We start from the raw sequence: 20,418 nt of genomic DNA on the forward strand, positions 1-20,418 counted from the left end.
ATGAAGTAAATTGGTGAATGAAGTAAGCTGTGAGACATAAAGAAGGTGCTGGCTTTAGGTTCCAAAGAATAAGATGGGATTCTTGCTGACTTGCTCCTGCATAATCAGCCTGGGGGAGGGCTGTGGAATTCCAGGCCTGCCACATGCATTGAACTTTGAGTGGACAACACCTCTTCTGTGGCTAGGCCCCAGCAGTCATGCCCTGGCATTCACTGGTAGGAAACATTTTCACCATCTTAGGTTTAGTGAGTTTTATTCTTCAAAGAAGTGGATTATAAGGTTAAAAACTGCAGTATCCCTTCCTTTTTTCTTGCCCTTATAAAAGCCATCATCTGATTTTCTGTATCAACAAAAGTAGAATGTTCAAGTTCAGATTTTGGTGTAGGATCAACGGCAGATCCGCACCTCTGACCCCGGGGGCAGGGGCTAGCCAGGATGGCTCACCGTTTGGCTGCCATCAAACCGACCTCCTTCTCATAGGCGCCAGTGATCATGCCCATAGAGGAGCTGACCATGTGCGCAGTGTTCTTGCCAAACAGCTGCAACTGTCCGTGGCTGTTAGTGGCTCAGCTGTTCCTGAAAGCCTTTGTTGGGCAGGAAGCTGGACAGCAGCACCACCTGGTTCAGGCGTGGGAGTCAGCAGGACTGTGGCTGGTAGGCTTCCAGAGGTGCCGGGTGGAGGGCGGCAAAGGAGCAGAGCGGAGATGGTGACCCTGTTTCACCTCCACATGATGGGAGCACTCAGCAACGGGGCCCTCGAAGTCGCAGGGGCATGAGATGAGTGCGTGGGTTACAGGCACCTGCACGTACTGGATGTCCTCGTATAAGGTGTTCTCTGCCTCCACCGAGACGTTGATGACTGTGGTGATCTGGCTGCTGGACAGCTTGAGCTTGTTGCTGACGGCCACACCATTGCTGATGTACAGGCTGCTGGTGATCTGTGAGAGGCCGATGGCCCAGGCTGCCGGAACCGAACTGGGAGGGCACCCAGGCTGCGGTCAACAGGGCGGAGGGACAGCGGCCAGCAAGGAGTGAGGGCTGCGTCTTTCTGTAGGACTGAGTCCTCCAAAAACTCTCAACGGTCAGCGGGGGGCTGATTCAAGGCGTAGTCGTGCCATCAGTTCTCAGGAAAGGGTCCGGGGGAGAGAAGACAGGTCATGACCTTGCAGCCACAGTTCCTACCGGCAGTGCTCTGGTTTCCATGGTAGGCACAGATAGGCTGTGCCTGGTGTAGGTTGAAACCCCGGCCTCTGCTCCCTGGCCGGCACCACCCTCCCCGGCTCACCGGGTTACCCGCCCACGATCCCGCAACCCCACTGCAGCCCTGATGGAAATCGAGACTGAATTTTGTCGGGCATTTTAAATAAAATTAAGTAATTCCTCCAACTTTCTTAAAGAGTTGAAATGCAGTTTGCTGATTCCTCTAAGCACAGAGGAAAACTCATTTAGTCTATGGTATTAGACATTAAATTCGAAACAAAAACTATTGCAAATAGGAGTGTTTCACTTCGTAATGGATCTTAAAGAGAAATCGCTCTCTGAACTTTAAGATGGGATTTCAGTAAGGTCTATCTAAACAGCTCTATGAGAGTTGGGCCCCAAAAGCCAAATGAAAGACTCCCAAAAAGCAACCCAGAAATCAGAGAAAATATCCTCAACTACACAGAAAGTGTTACTACTTTTTAAGAGATATCTGTGTCTCCATAAAAGCAGACACCTACATTAGCTCATTGTTCTCAAGTGCCTGGATAGTTCACCACTGCCTGCTGATGTTACTGATGTCATTCAGGGTTCATGATTCGCCAGACTGCAGCCTAGAGGCTTCTGAGGGAATATGACCCTGCCAACACCTTGATTTTGGACTTCTAGCCTCCAGAACTGTGAGAGAATAAATTTCTGTTGTTTTAAGCCATCCAGTTTGTGTGTGATACTTTGGTACGACAGCCCTAGGGAACTCATACACCTTCCAGTCTTTCACTCATGAAAGCATACCTCACTCCAAGCAAATGAGAGGGACAGTAGTAGGAAAAGCTTTGAATTTACTCTTTGAAACCAACATTATTTCCCAAACATCACTATTTTAAGTGTAATCTGTAACAAATTACTGTGACACACTTTGCAATCAATTACAATACCCCGGAGCAATTTACTGCCTGAGCCAGGAACTGTTAACCCAACACTTTCATTCTACTGAGGGAATGGAGCACCAAAGAGGCCAAGTGGCTAACCAAAGGTGACATCACAATTTAACTGTGTTCCTTACCATGCCTGGCCCACCATGTTCTAGCTAAGTTCCTTGAGCATGGGTAGAAAAAGACCACCTAAGGAATGTAGAAGATACCTCACCATTGTTCACATCAGTCTCCAAATTTCACCATCTGACTCCAGTTTAAATCATTTTGTACAGGATGGGTGAACACTGAGACTTCCATAAGGAATTGTGCTCTCAACTATGACTCTGAAGGCTGATAAAGTGATTTATTCAGGCTGCTGTGGAAACTGAATACTTGCTCAGTGTGTTGAGGATTAGGATGTGATACAATATCTTGTGTCAAGGCATAGACCTTGGGCAAGAGAGGAAGAGCATCACCACTTTGATATTGCTACTGAAAGACTCAATTATTATTAAACCCTCCTTAAATAGAAAGACTAAAGGTGAGTTTATCAATAAGCCTGCTATATAATTTTGAAGTGAGTGATTTCTTTGCACCTCAAATAAGAATCTAATATAGGCCTCAAAAGGTAGCCAAAACAAAATGTCAAAAATCAAAAAAGAGACTTATAAGTGCAGTTAACTAATATTTTTAGCTTCAAAAGATGTCCTTTCTGTTAGGGTGCTTGCCCAACAAGACAACTTTGCTGAACTAGACTTCTCACTGTAATAGTCCTATTTGCTTCCTGCTGATATATAAGTGCTAATTTAGTTCTTATTGATGTTTCACAAAATAATATATCTCCTACTTTTGAGACATAACAATTATAAGAAACTAACTGCTCTGCCAGTAAAAAGTTCCCATCTACTGTTTCTTAGAAGAAATTGAAGAATTACATAGGTAAACTAAACATTCAAATAACACCTCAAAGGGGAGTCCAAAAGTCATCAAATAATCTAATACAGGAGTTTGGGTCTAAATACCTGAGTTAAAGTGTGATAACACCCATGAGGCACTAGATGGAGAAAGAGGCAGGGGGCAATGCTGAAAGATGTCAAGGGTCCAGAAAAGCCAACAGATCTGCCTTCTAGCCAAATGGGTTGCAGTGGTATCTATATGAGAGAAAAAGTGAGGGCTAGGAACCAAGCAGAAAGAAAGCCAAGAATAAAACAGAGAAACAAGGAGATTCTAGGCAATTTAATAAAACTGAAAGGTCCTGAAATGTCAGTGAGTCAAAGTGGACTAAAGATATGATGAAGTGTTTTTCTTAATGCACACAGCTGACTTTATTTCTATATTAAACAAGAAGGGTGATTTGGTCAAAAAAAAGTTGGTCTTCTCAAAACCACTTACCTCCTTAGCTGGTCACATTACTGTGACTTATTCTAGTCTGTAAATATACCTTCCTTGTCCTCAACCCTGAAACAGTGTTATCCATTACAGTATCCAGTACATGTTATCCATTATAGAATTGCTGTAATTGACTGGATCAGTAGGAGACAAAAGGACCAAGACCTGGCAATCCATTGTCTAGCCAGCAGCTAATCAAAATACTTCCTCAAGAATTTCGACTAATAGATATCCCAACTGTACTCAGTGGGTAGAACATTAATTCAACTAAAGAGCCATGTGACTTTGAGTTCATTGTTTTGGTACAGACAGATGTGTAAATAGTGGACACTAACCTGCAGGAAAAGAGAATGGATCAACATAAAGAAAGAGGCAAACACTTGAGAGCCTGTGATTTAAGAAATCTTGAAAGGGAAAAATGGGAAGAGTACCTGTCTTGGTAACTGATGGCATAACATTTCTCCATTCTATCACCGTATGTCTTTTGATAGGAGCATTTAGTCCACTTACATTAAGGGTAATTATTTTTTAATTTTATTTAAATTCAATTAATTAACATATACTGTATCATTAATTTTAGAAGTAGAGTTCAGTTATTCATCAGTCGCATATAACACCCAGTGCTCATTACATCACATGCCCCCCCTAATTCCCATCACCCAGTTACCCTATCCCCCCCACCTCCCTTCCAGCAACCCTCAGTTTGTTCCCTATAGTTAAGAGTCTCTTATGGTTTGTCTCCCTCTCTGTTTTTATCTTATTTTTCCTTCCCTTCCCCTAAGTTCATCTGTTTTGTTTCTTAAATTCCACATATGAGTGAAATCATATGATATTTGTGTTTCTCTGACTGACTTAACTTAGCATAATACCCTCTAGTTCCAACCATGTCGTTGCAAATGACAAGGTTTCATTCTTTTTGATGGCTGAGTAATATTCATATATGTATGTATATATATATATATATACACACACACACACACACACATCTTCTTTATCCATTCATCTATCAATGGACATCTGAGCTCTTTCTATAGTTTGGCTATTGTGGACACTGCTGTCATAAACATTGGGGTACAAGTGCCCCTTCAGTTCACTATGTTTGCATCCTTTGGGAAAATACCTAGTAGTGCAATTGCTAGGTCTCAGGGTAGCTCTATTTTTAACTTCTTGAGGAACCTCCATACTGTTTTCCAGAGTGGCTGTACTACCTTGCATTCCCACCAACAGTGTAAGAGGGTTCCCCTTTCTCCACATCCTTGCAAACATCTGTTGTTTCCTGACTTATCAATTTTAGTAATTCTGATGGTGTGAGGTGGAATTTCATTGTGCTTTTGATTTGTATTTCCCTGATGCCAAGTGATGTGGAGCATTTTTTCATGTGTCTGTTGGCCATTTGGATGTCTTCTTTGGAGAAAAGTAGAAAAGTCTGGGGTGCCTGGGTGGCTCAGTCATTAAGCGTCTGCCTCCAGCTCAGGTTATGATCCCAGGGTCCTGGGATCAAGCCCATCAGGCTACCTGCTCAACGGGAAGCCTGCTTCTCCCTCTCCCACTCCCCCTGCTTGTGTTTCCTCTCTCACTGTGTCTCTCTCTGTCAAATAAATAATGAAAAAAGTAGAAAAGTCTGTTCATGTCTTCTGCCCATTTCTTGACTGGATTATTTGTTTTTTGGGTGTTGAGTTTGATAAATTCTTTATAGATCTTGGATACTAGCCCTTTATCTGATATGTCATTTGCAAATATCTTCTCCCATTCTGTAGGATGCCTTTTAGTTTTGTTGACTGTTTCTTTTGCTGTGCAGACGCTTGTTATCCTGATGAAGTCCCAATAATTCATTTTTGCTTTTGTTTTTCTTGCCTTTGGAGATGTGTCTAGCAAGAAGTTGCTGTGGCAGAGGTCGAAGAGGTTGCTGCCTGTGTTCTCCTCTAGGATTTTGATGAATTCCTGTCTCACATTTAGGTCTTTCATCCATTTTGGGTTTACCTTTGTCTGTGATATGAGAAGATGGTCCAGTTTCATTCTTTTTATGTTCAGTTAGCCACAATATAGTACCTCATTAGTTTTTGATATAGTGTTCAGTGATTCATTAGTTGCATATAACACCCAGTGCTCATCACATGTGCCCTCCTTAATACCCATCACCCAGCTACCCCATCCCTTCTCCCCCTTCCCCTCTGAAACTCTCAGTTTGTTTCCTGGAGTCCATAGCCTCTCACGGCTTGTCTCCCTCTCTGGTTAACCCCCTTCAGTTTTCCCTTCCTTCCTCTATTGTCCTCCATGCTATTCCTTATGTTCCACATATGAGTGAAACCATATGATAATTGTCTTTCTCTGCTTGACTTATTTCACTTAGCATAATCCCCTCCAGTTCCATCCATGTTGCTGCAAATGGTGGGTATTCATCCTTTCTGATGGCTGAGTAATATTCCATTGTATATAGGTACCACATCTTCTTTATCCATTCATCTGTTGAAGGGCATCTCAGCTTCTTCCACAGTTCAGCTATGTGGACATTGCTGCTATGGACATTGGGTGCATGTGCCCCTTCTTTTCACTACATCTGTATCTTTGGTGTAAATACTAGTAGTGCAATTGCTGGGTCATAGGGTAGCTCTATTTTTAACTTTTTGAGGAACCTCCACACTGTTTTCCAAAGTGGCTGTACCAACTTGCATTCCCACCAATAGTGTAAGAGGGTTCCCCTTTCTCCACTTCCTTGCCAACATTTGTTGTTTCCTGCCTTGTTAATCTTTGCCATTCTAACTGACGTAAGGTGGCATCTCAGTGTGGTTTGGATTTGTATTTCCCTGATGGCTAATGATGTTGAACATTTTTTCATGTGTCTGTTAGCCATTTGTATGTCTTCTTTGGAGAAGTGTCAGTTCATGTGTTCTGACCATTTTTTGACTTGATTGTTTGTTTTTTGGGTGTTGAGTTTGAGAAGTTCTTTATAGATCTTGGATACCAGCCCTTTACCTGTAGTGTCCTTTGCAAATATCTTCTCCCATTCCGTGGGTTGCCTCCTAGTTTTGTTGACTGTTTCATTTGCTGTGCAGAACCTTTTTATCTTGATGAAGTCCCCAAAGTTCGTGTTTGCTTTTGTTTCCCTTGCCTTTGGAGACATGTCTTGAAAGAAGTTGCTGTGGCCGATGTCATAGAGGTTACTGCCTATGTTCTCCTCTAGGATTTTGATGGATTCCTGTCTCACATTGAGATCTCTCATCCATTTTGAATTTATCTTTGTGTATGGTATAAGAGAATGGTCCAGTTTCCTTCTTCTGCATGTGGCTGTCTAATTTTCCCAGCACCATTTATTGAAGAGACAGTTTTTTTTCCATTGGATATTTTTTCCTGATTTGTCAAAGGTTAGTTGACCATAGAATTGAGGGTCTATTTCTGGAGACTCTATTCTGTTCCACTGATCTATGTGTCACTTTTTGTGCCAGTACCATGCTGTCTTGGTGATCACAGTTTTGTAATATAGCTTGAAGTCAGGAAACATGATGCCCCCAGCTTTGTTTGTCTTTTTCAACATTTTCTTGGCGATTCAGGGTCTTTTCTGTTTCCATATAAATTTTAGGATTGTTTTTTCCAGCTCTGTGAAAACTGTTGATGGTATTTTGATAGGGATTGAAATGATTGTGTAGATTGCTTTGGGTAGCATAGACATTTCAACAATATTTGTTCTTCCAATCCATGGGCATGGAACATTTTTCCATTTCTTTGTGTCTTCCTCAATTTCTTTCACAAGCATTCTGTAGTTTCTATAGTACAGATCTTTTACCTCTTTGGTTAGATTTATTCCTCTGTATCTTATGATTTTTGGAGCTGTTGTAAATGGGATTGGTTCCTTAATTTCTCTTTCTTCAGACACATTGTTAGTGTATAGAAAAGCAACTGATTTCTGTGCATTGATTTTGTATCCTGCCACATTGCTGAATTGCTGCATGAGTTCTAATAGCTTGGGGGTGGAATTTTTTGGGTTTTCCAACATAAAGTATTATGTCATCTGCAAAGAGAGAGAGTTTGACTTCTTCTTTGCTGATTTGAATGCCTTTTATTTCTTTTTTTTTTTTTAAGATTTTATTTATTTGACAGAGACAGAGAGAGTGAGAGCAGGAACATAAGCAGCAGGAGTGGGAGAGGGAGAAGCAGGCCTCCTGCCAAGCAGGGAGCCCGATGTGGGACTCGATCCCAGGACCCTGGGATCATGAGCTGAGCCAAAGGCAGATGCTTAATGACTGAGCCACCCAGGCGCCCGCCTTTTATTTCTTTTTGTTGTCTGATTGCTGAGGCTAGGACTTCTAGTATTATGTTGAACAAAAGTGGTGAGAGTGGGCATCCCTGTCATGTTCCCGACCTTATGGAAAAGTTCTCAGCTTTTCCCCATTGAGAATGATGTTCACTGTGGGCTTTTCTTTTTTTTAATTTAATTTTATTATGTTATGTTAGTCATCATACTTTACATCATTAGTTTTTGATGTAGTGATCCACACTGTGGGCTTTTCATAGATGGTTTTTATGATTTTGAGGAATGTTCCCTCTATCCCTACACTCTGAAGAGTTTTAATCAGGAAAGGATGCTGTATTTTGTCAAATGCTTTTTCTGCATCAATTGAGAGGATCATATGTTTCTTGTCTTTCTTTTATTAATGTGCTCTATCATGTTGATTGATTTGTGAATGTTGAAACACCCTTGCATCCCAGGAATAAATCCCACCTGGTCGTGGTGAATAATCCTTTTAATGTACTGTTGGATCCTACTGGCTAGGATCTTGGTGAGTATTTTGGCACCCATGTTCATCAGGAATATTGGTCTGTAATTATCCTTTTTGATATGGTCTTTGTCTGGTTTTGGGGTCAGGGTAATGCTGACCTCATAGAACGAGTATGGAATTTTTTCTTGCATTTCTGTTATTTGAAACAGATTCAGTAAGAATAGGTATTATTTCTTCTTAAATGTTTGGTAGAATTCCCTTGGGAAGCCATCTGGCCCTGGACTCTAGTTTCTTGGCAGGTTTTTGATTACTGCTTCAATTTCCTTGCTGGTTATTGGTCGGTTCAGATATTCCACCTCTTTCTGTATCAGTCTCTGTAGTTTATAAGTATCCAGGAATGCACCCATTTCCTCCAGATTGCCTAATTTGTTGGCATATAGTTGCTCATAAGTTCTAACAATTACCTGTTTTTACTTGGCATTGGTTGTGATCTCTCTCCTTTCACTCATGATTTAATTAATTTGGGTCCTTTCTCTTTTCTTTTGGATAAATCTGGCCAGAGGTTTATCTTTCTTATTAATTCTTTCAAGGAACAAGCTTCTAGTTTCATTGATCTGCTCTACTGTATTTCTGGTTTCTAAATCATTCATCTCTGCTCTAATCTTTTTATTTCTCTTCTCCTGCTTGGTTATTTGCTGTTCTTTCTCCAGGTCCTTTAGGTGTAAGGTTAGCTTTTGTATTTGGGATTTTTCCAATTTTTTGAGAGCGCCTTGGATTGCTATGTACTTCCCTCTTAGAACTGCCTTTGTAGTGTCCCATAAGTTTTGAATTGAAGTATTTTCATTTTCATTAGTTTCAATGAATTGTTTAAGTTCTACTTCAATTTCCTGGTTGACCCATTCATTCTTTAGCCTCCAAGTGTTTGAGTTTCCTCCAAATTTTTCCTTGTGGTTGAGTTCCAGTTTCAAAGCACTGTGGTCTGAAAATATGCAGGGAATAATCTCAATCTTTTGGTATCGGTTGAGACCTGATTTGTGACGCAGTATGTGATCTATTCTGGAGAAATTTTCATGTGCACATGAGAAGAATGTGTATTCTGTTGCTTTAGGATGGAATGCTCTGTATATATCTGTGAAGTCCTTCTGGTCCAGTGTGTCATTCAAAGCCCTTGTTTCTTTGTTGATGTTCTACTTAGGTGATCTGTCCAATGCTGAGTGGGGTGCTGAAGTCCCCTACTATTAATGTATTATCATCAATATGTTTCTTTATTTTGAGCATTAATTGGCTTATATAATTGGCTGCTCCCAAGTTGGAGGCATAGATATTTATAATTGTTAGATGTCCTTGTTGGATAGACCCTTTGAATATAATATAGTGTCCCTCTACATCTCTTACTACAGTCTTTGGTTTAAAATATAATTTGTCTGATATAAGTATTGCTACCCCAGCTTTCTTTTCAGGCCCACTAGCATGATAAATTTTTCTCCATCCCCTCACCTTCAATCTTGAGGTGTCTTTAGGTTCAAGATGAGTCTCTTGCAGACTGCATATGGTTGGATCCAATCTGAGACCCCATGTCTTTTGATTGAAGCATTCAGCCCACTTACATTTAGAGTAACCATTGAAAGATATGAATTTAGTGCCATTGTATTGCCTGCCAAGTCCCTGTTTCTGGAGATTATCTCTGTTACTTTCTGGTCTATGTTACTCTTGGGGTCTCTCTCCTCTTACAGTATCCCCCTTAATATTTCTTGCAGGGCTGGCTTGGTGGTCACATATTCTTTCAGTTTCTGTCTGCCCTGGAAGCTCTTTATCTCCCCATCTGTTCTGAATGACAGCCTTGCTGGATAAAGTATTCTTTGCTACATGTTCTCATGTAATACCCTGAATATATCTTGCCAGCCCTTCCTGGCTTTCCAGGTCTCTGTGGATAGGGCTGATGTTATTCTGATGTTCCTCCCTCCATATGTAAGGAACCTCCTCTCCCTGGATAGTTTCTTTGGCTGTAAGATTTGTCAGGGTGTTGATCTGTTTTTATTGATTTTTGGAGGAATCCTCTCCATGTTTTGGACATGAAAGCCTGTTTCTTTCCCCAGGTGAAGGAAATCCTCAGCCATGATTTGCTCAAATATACTTTCTGGCCCCCTCTCTCTCTCCACCCCCTCAGGGATACTAATAATTCTGACCTTGGAATGTTTCATGGCATCATTAATCTCTCCTAGCCTACTAGCTGCCTATCTCTGTTTTCCTCACCTTCCTTCCTTTCCATCAGCTTATCTTCTAGATCACTGATTCTCTCTTCTGCCTCATTTACCCTGGCTGTTAGAGTATCCAGTTTAGTCTCCATCTCATTCATAGAATTTTTAAGTTTGGCCTGATTAGATTTCATTTCTGCCCTTAGAGATTCTACATTGTCACTAATGTTTTTTCAAGCCTAGCTATTGACTTTATGATTGTTATCCTGAATTCTGTCTCTGACATCTTGCTTCTATCCATATCCATTAGTTCTGTGGCAGAGGACTCTTTGTTGAGAGTTCCAGCCTAGTCATTCTGTTGAGGGATGGTTGAGCAAATGAACAGAGTCCAAAATATCAACCATGACCCAAGCAAGATGCACCCTAACAAAATCCAGAGTGGTCAGAAGCCACCATTGAAAAACAAAGCCCAAATGAAACACAAGAATAAAATTTAAAATCAAAAAAAAAGAAAAAAAAAAGGCAGAGGAGAAGAGGGACTATAATCTCTCAGTGTGGACAAAGCAGGGTGTTCCATTTGTTCCTCAGTGAATTTTGGTCTCTGTGTTAGAAGATACTACATCCCCAAATTGCAAGGAAAGTAAAACATATATATATATAAAATTGAATAGAGTGAAAAAATGACTAAAGTGAAGCATATATCTATAAAAAATGTAGGTTTGAAAAAATATAAGTTAAAAAAGCGACTATGAAATATAAGTTGATATAATAAACATCTAGTTGAAATGAGAAAAAAGTAAAAAGAAAAGATGAAAAGCATAAGAAAAAGAAAAAAAGAAAAAGAAAGGGAGAATTTTATCTAAGACTAAACAAGTTGTGAGGCAACACCTGGATTTCAATATACTGTTTTCCCCTGGCTTTGGAATTTTACAGTCATGTGGGATCCATAGGGTTGTAATCCACTTGTTCTTCCAGACTGTCTTCTGGGAGCGGGGCCTGCCACACTGTTTCTCAGGTAGCCCTGCCTGTGTGGAGTTGCCCAATCCCCTGTCAGGGGAATGGCTCAGTGGAAACTGGTCCTCTGTGTGGCTTTTTTTTCCCTGGAGGCTTTCTGCTCCTCTTCAGAGGATCAGAGTAAAAATGTCCACACCCAAACCTCTGTCCCAGAGCAGAAAAATCGCAGTCTGCCCTCTTTAATAAACCCTCTAGCACAAACAGTCTCCTCTTCTGTATGCCCACCAAGAACTGCAGTTCTCCCGAGGTGTGCGCCCACTGCAACTCTCTCAGAGGTAGTCCCAGGGGCCCGGGAGTGCCATGCCCTTTGTTATTCTAAAACCATGAGTGGCCATGGGCTCACATAAACACCTGAAGCTCCTGGATCATGTCTGGTGCCACTCCAATGTCTTTTCCAGGCCACTACCGTCCTCTGAGTTTTGCCTGGTTGGTCACATGTTCCAGAGTTTTTCAGGCTGCTCAGGAAAAGAGCAATTACCAACCAGCCCGGCTCGTGCTTTATGGCCATGAGAGCTGAGAGCCCCTTCCTGGGCTCACTGACCATAACTTGCTTCCTGGCTCCACTGCTCGGGCACTACCATTTCAGGCACCCCCTTTCACTCTGTGGGTCCTCATATCCTGAGACCACAATGCCCTACCTAGAATTCTGCCTTTTCATTTCTAGAGCCCCTTTCAGAGTGGGATGTCTCTTACTAGAGCAGATTTCTAAGGGCTCTGATTTTGCGCTCTAGGGTTATATCATTTTCTGGTAGCCGGCTTATGGAGTCTCCCTCTCCCCTCTGTTTATCTTTTGATATTTCCCTGCAGATTCACGATTCTGCACCTCTTACCTTGCAAAAAGCAGTTGTTTTTCTGCTTATAGAGTTCCAGATATATTTTCTTACATCTCAGGCTGAATTTGTGTGTGTTCAGAATGGCTTCATAGATATCCAACTAAATTTGAGGGATCAGATAAAATGAGGTCCACTACTCTGCTGCCATCTTGCCTCCCCCCTAGCATTTCCTTTTGATTCTTTCCTATACACCTTTCTAATTACATTACCCATCTGTTCTTGCATGTTGTCCACTTTTTCCTTTACAGCCTTTAGTATATTAGTTATAGTTATTTTAAATTCCTGGTCTGATAATTCCAAAATTTCTACCATTTGTGAGTCAGGTTCTCACACTTGTTTTGTCTCTTCAGACTGAGTTTTTTTCTTGCCTTTTAGTATACTTTGTAAATTTTTTCTTGAAATCCTGATAAGATATGTTGGGTAATAAGTACTGAGGTAAACCACACTTTAGTGTGAGGTGTTATGTTTACCTGGCAAGGAGTTAGGCTGTGTTTAATGTTTCTTAGAGCTGTGTCGGCAGCTCAATTTTCTCTAGTGTCCTTGCTTTTGCCTTCCCTTTTGTCTTTGAGTTTCCCTAGAAATTCCTTCTTAAATAGAGTCTTGTTGCTCTCTCAGTCGTAATCCCCTTTTATACTGGGGCACTGTTAATGTGTTAGTAGGATATTGAGGAGGGAAACCATTCTATAAAGTTATGATCAAGTCTGTGTTTTAGTGGACCAGTGTACCTGGGTGTGACCTTCAGAAAGTTTCTTAGCCTTTTTTTCTTGATTTTATGTGCGACAGGAAGGCTAGAAGGGGATGATACTGCTGTCTAATTGCCCTTTCCTTATATCAGATAAGGCTCTGGTAAAGTAGACAGAATATTCTAGGCTTATTTCAAAACGGTTACTTCCTACATTCCGCCCCCCCCCCCACTTCCTACATCCCCCTGTGCAGCTGGGATCAAGAAGCTATTTTTCTTAGACACCTGGTTGGCTCAGTTGGTTAAGCATTTGTCTTTGGCTCGGGTCATGATCCCAGAGTCCTGGGATCCCCTGGGGTCCCTCTGCCCCTCCCCCCACTTATGCTCTCTCTCTCTCTTTTGCTTTGCTCTCTCTCTCAAATAAATAAATAAAATATTTTTTTTAAAAGGCTATTTTCCTTTGTTCTTCCCTGGGAGAACCTGGTGAGACTCTTGGAAGTAAAGGATACCCCCTAACAATCCTCAGAGGTTTTTAACCCTCAAGCTAGTCCACATTCAGCCTCCAGCGATTTGTCAACTACTGTTTAAGTGTTCCTACTAGTTGTAGCTTCAGTGGATTTTGCTCCTAATAGGCTGTGACCCTCTGTGTTCACATGTCTCCCTAGTTTTCAGGGTAGTGATCTGCCTTGAGACTTCAATTCTCTGATTAATCTAAGAATAGTGTTTATTTTAATTTTGTTCAGCTTTTTTCTTGTAGGAGAACAGGAGAGATGACTTCTATGCCCTTCATATGTTAGAGCTGAAACCAGAAGTCTAGTACATTGATTTTTGAATGTCAAATCTATTTTGAATTCCTGGGAAAGATATCACTTGATCATGATTTATTAGTATTAGTAGGATTAGTATCAGTATTATTTCTGGACTCAATTTGCTAGCATTTTGCTCAGAACTTTTGTGTTCATAATGAATATTGGTTTGGAGCTTTCTTGTAAATATTCTTTTCAGGTTTTTTAAATCAAGGTGGGGTGCATTCTTTCCTGCTCTGTTTTCTGAAAGGGTTTATGTAAGATTGGTATTATTTCACTTTAAATATTTAGTTCAATTCACATATGAAGTTCATTATTCTTCTGTTATTCCTTTCCTACCTTCCTTGGGTGAGTTCACATTTTATTATTAAATTTTATTTTATGTTTTGGCTTTTTAGCTATATATTTTTTAATACTTTTAAGGAGTGCTGTATCCCAGAGATTACAATGTGATCTAAGTTATTGTTGTCTGTCTTCAAATAATATCATACTACCTGACAAATAGTATAAGAATTCCAAGTCTTTTTCCACCCCCCTATTTTATTCTTGTTGTCTTATATTTTACTTCTACATATGTGATAATTCCCATAATGCTTGGTTGATATTTTTAAAAGCAATTTATCCTTTAAAAATTAAAAATATGCACATATACATACTCACTTCACTGTGGTCTGTGTTTTTTCTACAGATTTAGTATTATATCTGGTATCATTTCTCTTCAGCTTGAAGAACTTTCAGTATTTCTTATAGCACAATTCTGCTGAAGATTAATTTTGCTTTTGTCACTCTGACAATGTCTTTATTTCACTTTCCTTTTTAAAGGATTTTGTCTCCTGATAGAGAATTCTAGGCTGTGTGTTTCTGTTTTTCATTTATCACTTTAAAGGTGTTGCATTGTCCTATGTCTTTCATTGTTCCAGGTAACATATTGACTATTATTTATATGGATTTACACTGTACATAATGTGTCTTCTTCTTTTTCGTCTCACTCTGCCTAAAAGCTGAAAATCTACTTTTAAAATTTACTACTTAGCTTTGTTTTTTTCAGCAATCTGGATTTTGTGTTTGAATAGGTGTGATGTTTGTGTTTATCATAGTTGGAGGTCATGGAGCTTAAAAGGTCTGTGGATTGCTACCTTTCATCAATTTTGGAAAGTTTTAACTATCTTTTTGAATACACTTTCAAATAGTTGTTCTGTCATATATATTAAGCCATTAAGTTTTTGGATGGTTTGTTATACAACCAAAAGGAACTGAGAGAGAGATTGGTACCCAGAAATGGGATGTCGTTTCAATAAATGCCTGAAATGTGTAGTATTATTTTTAGAGCTGGCTGGTGGTGGGAGGTTGGGAAAATGTTGAGGAAACTACTACAAAGACTGAAAAAATGGCAACCCATTTGGTGGTATTTTGTGGTATTTGGAACGTACTTAAACAAAGTTTGGATTTGGGCAAGGAGATCTCCCAGTGAAAATTTAAAAACACCAGCTGCCTCTATTTAGCTGCATATAAGATAACACAAACAGGAAGAACTCAAAAGAATTGGCCGGTTTGCAATTTGAATCATACCGGATTCAAACCTATATTGTGTTTGATAAAACTTTTGACGGTCCTGCGATGGGATGAGCATATGTTTCAAATGGAAGAAGCATGAATAATTCTTGTCTCTTGTGGACTTGTGGTATATTATTTTACTGACTTCAATCTTCACTCCTTCCTATAACTATGCTCTTTGTCATGCAAATTTCAGTACCTTCCCACTCTGACTCTGGGCTTGGTCATGTGACTTTCTTTGACACTATATGGTTGAAATGCCAGCACGCCACTTCTAGCTTAGCCTTCTAAAGATTTTGTTTAATGCACTTGCACTCCTTCAACTTTGCCATCACCACAGAAAAGTCATGCCCAGGTTAGTTCACTGGCCTCCTGAGAAGCATAAAGTCATATAGTTTAGAGCCAACATAAAAACAGATAAATGAATTAGATAAACCACATGAGTGAGTGAGAAGGCCAGCCAAGATCATCCACATTTAGCCTAGATCAGCAGAACACCTTAGAAGTATGAAAAATATGTTTGTTAAATATCATTGAGACTTTGTGGTTGACTAATAGATAGCCATTTTGTAGCAATAGCTAACTGATGAAAGGAGTATCCTGAGAGTTTAGAGAAACCTGTAAATTCTGAGAAACTAACCAATTGTAATGCTCCAGGCATGTGCAGTGCACAACTACCAAGTTTGTGCATTTGAAAGCAACTCCCTTTCCCTATTTTTGACTGTTGATTTGCTGATGTGCTTGAAATTTTACCATTTAGGCTAAGGCACTGCCTTCCTATAGTCTGCTATTAAAATAAAAATACCCCATGAAAATTGTAACATATTAAGCCATTATTGATAAGTATTGCACATCCATTTATCAGACAACCCAGTTGGAAGAAGGATTATACAGAGTTTGGTCATGGGCAAATGGGCAAGCCAGGAAGAGTTGGGCAGTGGTGGAGAGGTGGGCAGAAGCTAAAAATAAATATTGCTTTTCACAGTTTTGTCTTAAGAACTACCTGTCTTAGGGGGTTAATTTAATGAATCAAATAGTATTAAATATAATTATGTTTATATAATATAATTTAAAGCATTGTTATATATATTTCATTTTATAGACTATGAAACTGAGTTCTAGCGATCTATAAAGACTGGTAAGGAACAATCAAACTACTGATGCACTTGAAAGTATGATGAGGCATTGGCTTGAAAAATGATGAATTATTGAAATCTATATCTGAAACTAATGATGTATTATATGTTACCTAATTCAATTTAAAATTTTTTTAAAAGGAATTGGTTTGGATTTGAACACAGCAACTTTGTCCCTCGTTCTCCAGGATATGGCTGCAACATAGATTTGTAGTATTTATTTTATTTCTTACTAAATTTTACTCTTCTCTTATTTTGGGGGGGCACTGCCAGTGTTTTGTTTTTCTTAACTGTTCAACAATCTATTATCTGGGTGTCTGCTTATTAGCTCAGATCAGAAATGATGTACTCAGTTTGCTCATGGTATGAGACATGAGGTGCTCTGACTGACCCTGCCTTACTTGATCAGTCAAATAAGATGTCATGAGAACTGTTGCCCTTCTGGTATGTCCACTGTCCAGGACTCTTGCTATCTTAAGCCAAAGATCAAGTTAAGGTGCTCCTTGTGGTTTTCTAGATCTTTATAAGGTTATCCTTCAACCTCTCTGAGCAGAGGCAAATGACTGAGCTGTGTATAAAATAAGAATCACTGGGGTACCTGGGTGGCTCAGTTGTTAAGTGTCTGCCTTCAGCTCAGGTCATGGTTCCAGGGTCCTGGGATTGAGCCCCGCATTGGGCTCCCTACTCAGAGGGAAGCCTGCTTCTCCCTTTCCTTCTGCCCTTCCCCTGCTTGTGCTCTCTCTCTGTCAAATAAATAAATAAAATCTTAATAAAATAAAATAAAATGAAATAAAATAAAATAAAATAAGAATCACAAACATTGACAAAATAGACAGTGTTTCTTCCCCCAACAAATTCTATTTTCTTTTCCTTCTAAGATAATATTAAAGAATACTTGAATTTTACCCACACTGTTTTTTCAGTCATCCACTGGTGAAGTCCCTTTCCTTGAATAATTTATACATCAGCAATAGGGACTACATTCATGGTTTGCTCATGGTTAAGCTCCATGAATATGACCTTAGATAATATTCAGAATATTCTTCATTATTTTGAGTGTGAAGGGACAGAAATAAAAAACGATATTATATCAGTGGAATTTGAGATCATTATAAGCAATTGTTATCTGTGGATGAAGCTAGCTACAGTCTTCCCAAGGGGAAGAGTTAAGCTTTCCCATTTAACACCAATGAATTTACCATATTTTATATGGTTTTACACGCAGATGTGCATATGTACATGCAGTTTATTCAAGAGTACAATTTTGATAATTTGTCCTTAGCATCCTCCCTTTCCCCAGAATTTTCTTTCTCTAGAAGACAGTTCTGCAAACCCAGTGGCCATCTGATAGTAGTAGGAATGTATTTGGGGAATAACTAATTGTGATGTTCTAGCCAAGTTTGTTTTGGATACAAAGGCATTTAACAAAATGATACAGAAATTTCATTGAAACAAAGTACCTATAGATATTTCGCACAAACTGTGACTGAAAAAGTGAGGGGATAGAGAAACATCTATCATACAAATGGATATCAAAAGAAAGCCAGAGTAGCAATACTGATTTTGGATAAATTAAGCTTTGAAACAAAGACTGTAACAAGAAGCAAAGAAAAACACTGTGTGATAATAAAGAGGACAATCCAAAAAGAAGATATAAAAATTGTATTTGTGCACCCAACATAGGAGCACCCAAATACATAAAACAGTTAATGACAAGCATAAAGGAAACTTACTTCAATGGACAGGTTACTTAAACAGAAAATCAACAAGGAAAAATTACTTTGAATGACAAACTGGAAGAGATGGATTTTACAGATATGTTCAGAATATTCCATCTTAAAAACAGCAGAATACACATTCTTTTCTTTTTAGTTTCTTTTTAAAAAAATTTTTTTATTAATATGTTATGTTAGTCACCATACAACACATCATTGGTTTTTGATGTGGTGATCCACGATCCATTGTTTTCTTATAACACCCAGTGGTCCATGCAGTATGTGCCCTCCTTAATACCCATCACCGGACTAACCAATCCCCCCCGCCCAAAACCCTGTTTGTTTCTCAGAGTCCATAGTCTCTCGTGGTTCATCTCTCCCTCCAATTCCCCCACCCCCCCATTTTTCCCTTCCTTCTCCTACTGTCCTCCATGTTATTCCTTATGTTCCACAAATAAGTGAAACCATATGATAATTGACTTTCTCTGCTTGACTTATTTCACTTAGCATAATCTCCTCCAGACCCAGCCATGTTGATGTAAAAGTTGGGTATTCATCTTTTCTGATGGCTGAGTAATATTCCATCGTATATATGGACCACATCTTCTTTATCCATTCATCTGTTGAAGGGCATCTCAGCTCTTTCCACAGTTTGGCTATTGCGGACATTGCTGTTATGAACAGTGGGGTGCATATGGCCTTTCTTTTCACTACATCTGTGTCCTTGGGGTAAATACCCAGGAGTGCAATTGCTGGGTCATAGGGTAGCTCTATTTTTAAATTTTTGAGGCACCTCCACACTGTTTTCCAAAGTGGCTGTACCAACTTGCATTCCCACCAACAGTGTAAGAGGGTTCCCCTTTCTCCACAATGTCTCCAACATTTGTTGTTTTTTTCCCCTGTCCATTTTTGCCGTTCTAACAGGTGTAAGGTGGTATCTCAGTGTGGTTTTGATTTGGATTTCCCTGATGGCTAATGATGATGAACATTTTTTCATGTGTCTGTTAGCCATTTGTATGTCTTCTTCAGAGAAGTGTCTGTTCATCTCTTCTGCCCACTTTTTGACTTGATTATTTGTTTTTTGGGTGTTGAGTTTGAGAAGTTCTTTATAGATTTTGGATACCAGTCCTTTACCTGTAGTGTCATTTGCAAATATCTTCTCCCATTCTGTGGGTTGCCTCTTTGTTTTGTTGACTGTTTCTTTTGCTGTGCAGAAACTTTTTATCTTGATGAAGTCCCAAAAGTTCATTTTTGCTTTTGTTTCACTACCTTTTGGAGATGTATCTTGAAAGAAGTTGCTGTGGCCGATGTCAAAGTGGTTACTACCTATGTTCTCCTCTAGGATTTTGATGGATTCCTGTCTCACATTGAGGTCTTTCATCCACTTAGAGTTTATCTTTGTGAATGGTGTTAGAGAATGGTCGAGTTTCATTCTTCTGCATGTGGCTATCCAATTTTCCCAGCACCGTTTATTGAAGAGACTGTCTTTTTTTCCATTGCATGTTTTTTCCTGCTTTGTCAAAGATTATTTGACCGTAGAGTTGAGGGTCCATATCTAGGCTCTCTATTCTGTTCCATTGGTCTATATGTCTGTTTTTGTGCCAGTACCATGCTGTCTTGGTGATCACTGCTTTGTAATATAGCTTGAAATCGGGCAACGTGATGCCCCCAGCTTTTTCTTTTTCAACATTTCCTTGGAAATTCGGGCTCTTTTCTGATTCCATACAAATTTTAGGATTGTTTGTTCCAGCACTTTGAAAAATGTCATTGGAATTTTGATCGGGATGGCATTGAAGGTATAGATTGCTCTGGATAGCATAGACATTTTAACAATGTTTATTCTTCCGATCCATGAGCATGGATATTTTTCCATCTCTTTGTGTCTTCTTCAATTTCTTTCATGAGTGTTCTGTAGTTCCTAGAGTATAGATTCTTTACCTCTTTGGTTAGGTTTATTCCGAGGTATCTTATGGTTTTTGGTGCTATTGTGAATGGAATCGTTTCTCTAATTTCTCTTTCTACAGTTGCATTGTTAGCGTATAAGAAAGCAACTGATTTCTGTGCATTGATTTTGTATCCTGCCACATTACTGAATTGCTGTATGAGTTCTAGTAATTTGGGGGTGGAATCCTTTGGGTTTTCCACATAAAGCATCATGTCATCTTCAAAGAGAGAGAGTTTGACTTCTTCTTTGCCAATTTGAATACCTTTTATTTTTTTGTTGTCTGATTGCTGGTGCTAGGACTTCTCATACTATGTTGAACA

At 39.5% G+C, this 20,418-nt stretch overlaps 1 pseudogene; it reads right to left on the reverse strand.

The window, feature by feature from the left end:
• Positions 1–252: 252 nt before the first annotated feature.
• Positions 253–20,418, reverse strand: part of LOC110589374 — a 58,807-nt pseudogene continuing 38,641 nt past the window's right edge.

The sequence above is a fragment of the Neomonachus schauinslandi genome, chromosome 6, assembly GCF_002201575.2.
Source record: "Neomonachus schauinslandi chromosome 6, ASM220157v2, whole genome shotgun sequence".
Lineage (NCBI taxonomy): Eukaryota > Metazoa > Chordata > Mammalia > Carnivora > Phocidae > Neomonachus > Neomonachus schauinslandi.